The following is a 6008-nucleotide window of genomic DNA, read 5'->3' as shown; positions in this document are numbered from 1 at the left end:
TATCTATCTATCTATCTATCTATCTATCTATCTATCTATCTATCTATCTATATATATATATGCTTCACTGGTTTTGTTCCCCTACAGGACTCTGGGAAAAATACCTACTCTCAACATTTCACAGCTGGTATACTATTCAGGGTCGTTATGGGTTGGAACTGACTCGAAGGCACTCAACAACAACAACACACTTATACTATTTAACTTCTTGAAGTTAACCACATTTACTTTATTCATTTTACTCCTGTTTTCAAACCCTACCCGTGTTCAACCCCGTAAATCTCTTCATCTCTGTATGATATCTCATCTAGGAAGCCCCTTCAGAATTCATGAGTATAGCTGAGCGCCTCCTGTGTTACTACAGTATTTCATGCATAATTCCCTCATAGGTTCTTATCATACTGAATTAACATATTTATAACATTTTATTTCACTATTGGATCATAAGTACCTTGAGGGAAAAGTGTCTGTTAGTGTGTTTCTAATTTTCCTTTTCTTTTGTTTCCCCCTCAAACACCAAAACCACTGTTGTTGATTTTGAAAGGTTGATATGGTGTTGGAAAAGAATATTAAAAGTACCATGGACTGTTAGAAGAACAAACAAATTTGTCTTTAGAAGAAGTACCGCCAGAATGCTCCTTAAGAAGCCAAGATGGCCAGACTTTGTCTCTTAAACTTTGGACAAATTATCAGGAGGAACAAGTCCCTGGAGAAGGCTATCATAATTGGTAAAGTGACGGGTCAGTAAAAAAGAAGAATACCTCCCCCAACGAGATGGATTGGCACAGTGACAGAAGCAACGGGCTCAAATGTAATAATGAGAATGAGATTGTGGCAAGACTGGGCAGAGTTCTATTCTGGTGTGTCAAATTGCTTTAAGTCAGAGCTGACTCAACAGCACCTAGCAACAACAATGACACTCCATGGCAGAAAGCTGCGGCAGTCTGCTATCACAAAGATTTATAGCCTTGGAAACCCTGTAGGGCAATTCTACTCTGTCATACTGGGTAACCATGAGTTTGTATCTCTGCTTCTATGAAACGTGCTTGGTGCATGGAAAGTACTCAGCTGGACTGAACTTTTATTTAGCTAACTGACAGGAGGTATAAATGCAGTGCTATATGAGGCAAGTTAAGTGCTGTTAAGATTGTTCCAACTCCTAGAAACCCTGTGCAAAACAGAAGGAAACCCAGTCCAGTCCTGCCACATCCTCACAATCATTATTACATGTGAGCCCATTGCCGCTGCCACTGTGTCAATCCATCTTGTTGGAATTCTTCTTTTTTGCTTACCCTCCATTTCACCAAGCATGATGTCCTTCTCCAGGGATTGGTTCTTCCTGATAATATATCCCATGTATGAGAGATGAACTCTGGGCATCTTGGCTTCTAAGGAACATTTTGGTTCTTCCAACACTGATTTGTTTGTTTTTCTGGCAGTCTATGGTAACTTTCACATTCATCTCCAACACCATAGTTCAAATGCACCAATTCTAAGATCTTCTTTATTCACTGCCCAACTTTCCCATGGATATGAGGCTATTTGAAAATGCTATGTCTTGGATTAGGTACACTTTCATACTCAAACTGACATGTTTGCTCTTGAACATTTTAAAGTGGTCTTTTGCAGCAGATTTGCCTAATACAATACATTGTTTGACTTTTTGACTGCTGCTTCCATTAGTGTTGATAGTGGATTCAAGTAAAATGATCTTCTTGTTGTTGTTCAATGCCTTTGAGTCTGTTTTAACTCATAATGGTCCTGTATGGGGCTTCCAAGGAGAAGCTGGTGAGTGTAAACATACATCCTTGTGGATCACAGCCCAATGTTGATCCTACAGCACCACATGAGTCCAAAATGGTCTTGTTGTTGTTGTTGTCAGGTGCCATCGAGTCGGAACCGACTCATAGCAACCCCATGCACAGCAGAACAAAACAATGTCTGATCCTGGGCCAACCTCACTACCGCTGCCACACTTGAGTCCATCATGATGCCATCTGGCCAATCCATCTTGTTAGGGGTCTTCCTCTTTTTCTCTGACCCTCCACCTTAGCTTCTATAAAATCCGAACCTTGATTTTTTTGCATGGATAATTGGAGAAACAGAGATAAGGAAGCAATACATTATTTGAATCAATAATTCCTAGCTGCCGTAATAAACCATTTTCTAGGTATTTTCTAGTTTACACTTACAGTGGATCCAGAAACAGAATGTGTTTCTGGATCCACTCTAAGCGTAAACTAGAAAATATCTGGCTTCTTATGGCTGCCCCTGAAGATTTAATCAAAACAGTTAGTTCCTGGGTTTTGATTCTCTTTTTCCTTCTATTTAACTTCATGTTGTTCATACTTATTCATTTATTTTATTCATGTTTTCAAAACATTTCTTAGTACTATTTTCAAATAAATCAACCCAATGGAGTGGGGCTATATGGCATGAATATGAGTTTCTCAGCTATACGGCATGAATATGGGTTTCTCATATAGTGGGGCTATATGGCATGAATATGGGTGGAGAAGGTTGAAGGAAGAAAAAGTAGATAAAGGTGTCTGTATGTAGTCACAAATTATGAAACTATTGTAACATTCTTATAAACCCACAGCTTGTTTGCTCTGCCATCTCTTTTAACTATCACTGGAGTAGCATATAAAGAAAGCTGAGTGGTTCTAGGTGTAATTGGGGTTATCATAAAGATTGTGAAATATTCCTTAAGGACTGTTCATTGGAACAGCCAAGGCCTAAATGTGCTATTTTTCTTTAAAGTGGGCTGCATTTATAGGTGAATGCAGGGTGTCTTAATTAGTCTTCTCTAGAGAAATACAACCTAAGATACATAAACACATACACACTTACTTATGCATACAATAGATGTGACTGGGCTTCAAAAACTCACGGATAATTCCATTATCTGTCAATTCCACTTTTCCAAAATCTCTTCAAAACCCTTTCATCTATATGGATACACAGATAGATGGATAAACAGATCGATTGATTGATTTTTAGGAATTGGTTCACATGATTATAACACACTGACAATTACAAAATCTATAAGTTGGGCAACTGGAGATTCCTATAGATTTGTATCACAAAATCTATGGGTCATGAGATTGGAGGGTGAAAAATAAATAAAGAAGTTCTAGCAAATGCCAATTTGCTGGAGTCAGAACACATCCTAGGTGAACTCTCTTTATCCTCTTAAGGACTTCAATAGTTAGGTTAAATCCCACCCACTAGATGGAAAGTAACTGCTTTACTTAAGCAGTTAATGAGTTAATGACATTGTATTGCCATTATAATGACTTTTAAACAGCAACTGGAATAGAGTTTAATACAACAACTGGGCACCACATAAAATTATTATCACTTTAGTGTCTTCCTAGCTTGTGGAAGACAATGCTATACAAAGACACAAAGCCAAGAATAATAACACTGTCTGCTCACTCTTGATCATTTCCATTTCTGAAATACAGCTAAGGCTCAGACTCTTGCAATTTTGGAGGTAAGTTCGGGGGTTAACCATGGTATGAAATCTACTCATAATGAGTTTTGGAAAAGGGAGTGTTGGTCCTTCTGGACCACTATTCATGGGATAAAAATTAAATCAGGGGATGGTCATGGGAGCAAAACAAAACCAATGCAGTTGCTAAAACTCATGCAATGGACATGATGAAAACTTAAAGTAGAGAAAAATAAATCATATAATTTATTTCTGAAACATTGAAAAATTAGGAGTTATATAGAAATTTGTTTGTGGGGAAAAAAAATATTGCCTGCCTATGGTTCACAGATACATTTATAATAGACAGATGTTTTGATGGATGGTAGATTTATTTAAGAAAGGAGATGCACGAAAGCAGTGAGATCCATATGTCTCCATAACCAAGGACTTGAAATGAAGACTGGAAAGATTAAGGAAAACATGGTAAGTGTGGTTGGTAACCGAGCTCCCACCAACATTAGGCTTAACCACGAGGTTAGCAGTTCGAATCCACTAGTCACTGTGTATGAGAAAGATGAGAGGTTTTCAACTTTTAATAATTTACAGCCTTGGAAACTCTATACAGGCTCACTATAAGTCAGAAGTGTTTCAACAGCACTATAACAACAACCAATATTACATATACATTTTTCATTCTTTTGTTAAATTTGATATGTTATTTTAAAGAAATAATGGTCAATGATTATTAAGAAACTTAAAATTTTAATTTTCAAACATACTTCTCTTTTCTTATGTTGAGATATAAAGCATTAAGTTTAGTAACAATACAACAAGAACCTCTGTCTTGACCACGTTTTTATCTTTATTGTGTGCTTGTTTTCTCTTTGCTGAAGTAAAGATCGGATCACCTTTTTACACACCATCAGTAATGCATGGAGAAAGAGAAGCTAGAAAAATTATACATTTGCATGTACCATCCCGTGAATGAGTTCTCCTCCATATTTTTGGTCACTTCCAAACTCTACTTTTGGCCCTAGGAATTAGAGGAAAGGAACAGCATAGGAAATGGACCATTTAGAAACACAGGAAACCATGAATGATAACACTTTACAAAATAATAATATGATACTTTACGAACTCATAAATAGTGAACCTACATCTTATTTTCCCAATGATTGACAATCATAATACATGCTGGCTTTACAGTGGACCCTGAAAAAACACAGAGTTGTGTTCTGACTTAAGGAAATGCCTGACAGAAATAGAATTCCTTTTATTTTTATCGTGTAATATAAAAGTATACATAAATAAAGATATCCTTTACTTGAATGCAACATTAAAATTTATTAGCATACAGTATTTAAGTTGGCAGTTGTCTGTAAAATATGAAGTTTTGCCTTGCTGTTCTAGCTTTTTTAATCCTTCGAGGTAAAAATTCCAAAGCAAACTAATTTGGCTTTCAAAAGTGTTGTGGAGAGAGAGGCCAGGAGCGTGGAGGATATTTGTTGCTGTTAGAAGCTGTTGAGAAGGTTCTGACTCATAATGTCTCTACGCACAATAGAATGAAGCACTGCCTGGTCTTGTGCAGCGCTCACAATTCTTATTTTTGGGCCAACTGTTGTAGCCAATGTGTGAATCCATCTGGTTGGTGGTATTCCTTTTCTTCATTTACTCTCCACTTTACCAAGCATGATGCCCTTCTCCAAGGACTGGTTCCTCCTGATAACATGTCCAAATTATGTGAGACAAACTCTCCCTGTCTTCGCTTATAAGGAGCACTCTGGCTATACATCTTCTAAGACAGATCTGTTTATTCTTCTGACAGTTTATGGAACTTTTATTAGTCTTCTTAACACCATAATTCAAATGCAATATTGTAATTTGATTTCTTGACTGCTGCTTCCATGAGTGTTGATTGTGAACCCAAGTAAAATGAAGTCTTTGACAACTTCAGACTTTTCTCTATTTACCATGATTATTATTCATTTGGCTCATTAGTGAGGATATTTATTTTCTTTACATTGTGGTGCTTTTTGCCCATAGAAATGTTTCAAGTGAGGACTAAGGTGTACCTGATGAAAATCATAGCGTTTTCTATTGCCTCACATGCATGTGAAAGTTGGACAATGAAAAAGAAAGACTAGAAAAATCAATGCATTTGAAGTTTGGCATTGGAATGAAGAATGTCAAAAGTACCATGGACTTCCAGAAGAACAAATAAATCTGTCTTGGAAGAAAGAGTCAGAAGGCTCCTTAGAGGTGAGGATGGCATCACTTCATCTCTCATTGTTTGGACCTGTTGCCAGACAGGATCACTCCCTGGAGAAGGACATCATGCTTGGTAAAATGGATGTTCAATTAAAAAAAGGAAGACCCCTAATGAGATAGATTGACACAGTGAGAGCAACAATGAGCTCTAACATAACAACTGTGAGGATAGCATAGCATCAGGCAGTGTTTCACTCTGTTGTTCATACACTCACTATGAGTCAGAACTACTTGACTGCACGTAGCAACAAAAACAAGAACCCTGAAATATTGCAATCTGGGCTGAGTTTTTTCTTCAGTT

The sequence above is a fragment of the Chrysochloris asiatica genome, unplaced genomic scaffold (assembly GCF_000296735.1).
Source record: "Chrysochloris asiatica unplaced genomic scaffold, ChrAsi1.0 scaffold00089, whole genome shotgun sequence".
NCBI lineage: Eukaryota > Metazoa > Chordata > Mammalia > Afrosoricida > Chrysochloridae > Chrysochloris > Chrysochloris asiatica.
The sequence above is the reverse complement of the archived record's forward strand: the minus strand, read 5'-3'. Positions refer to the sequence as shown.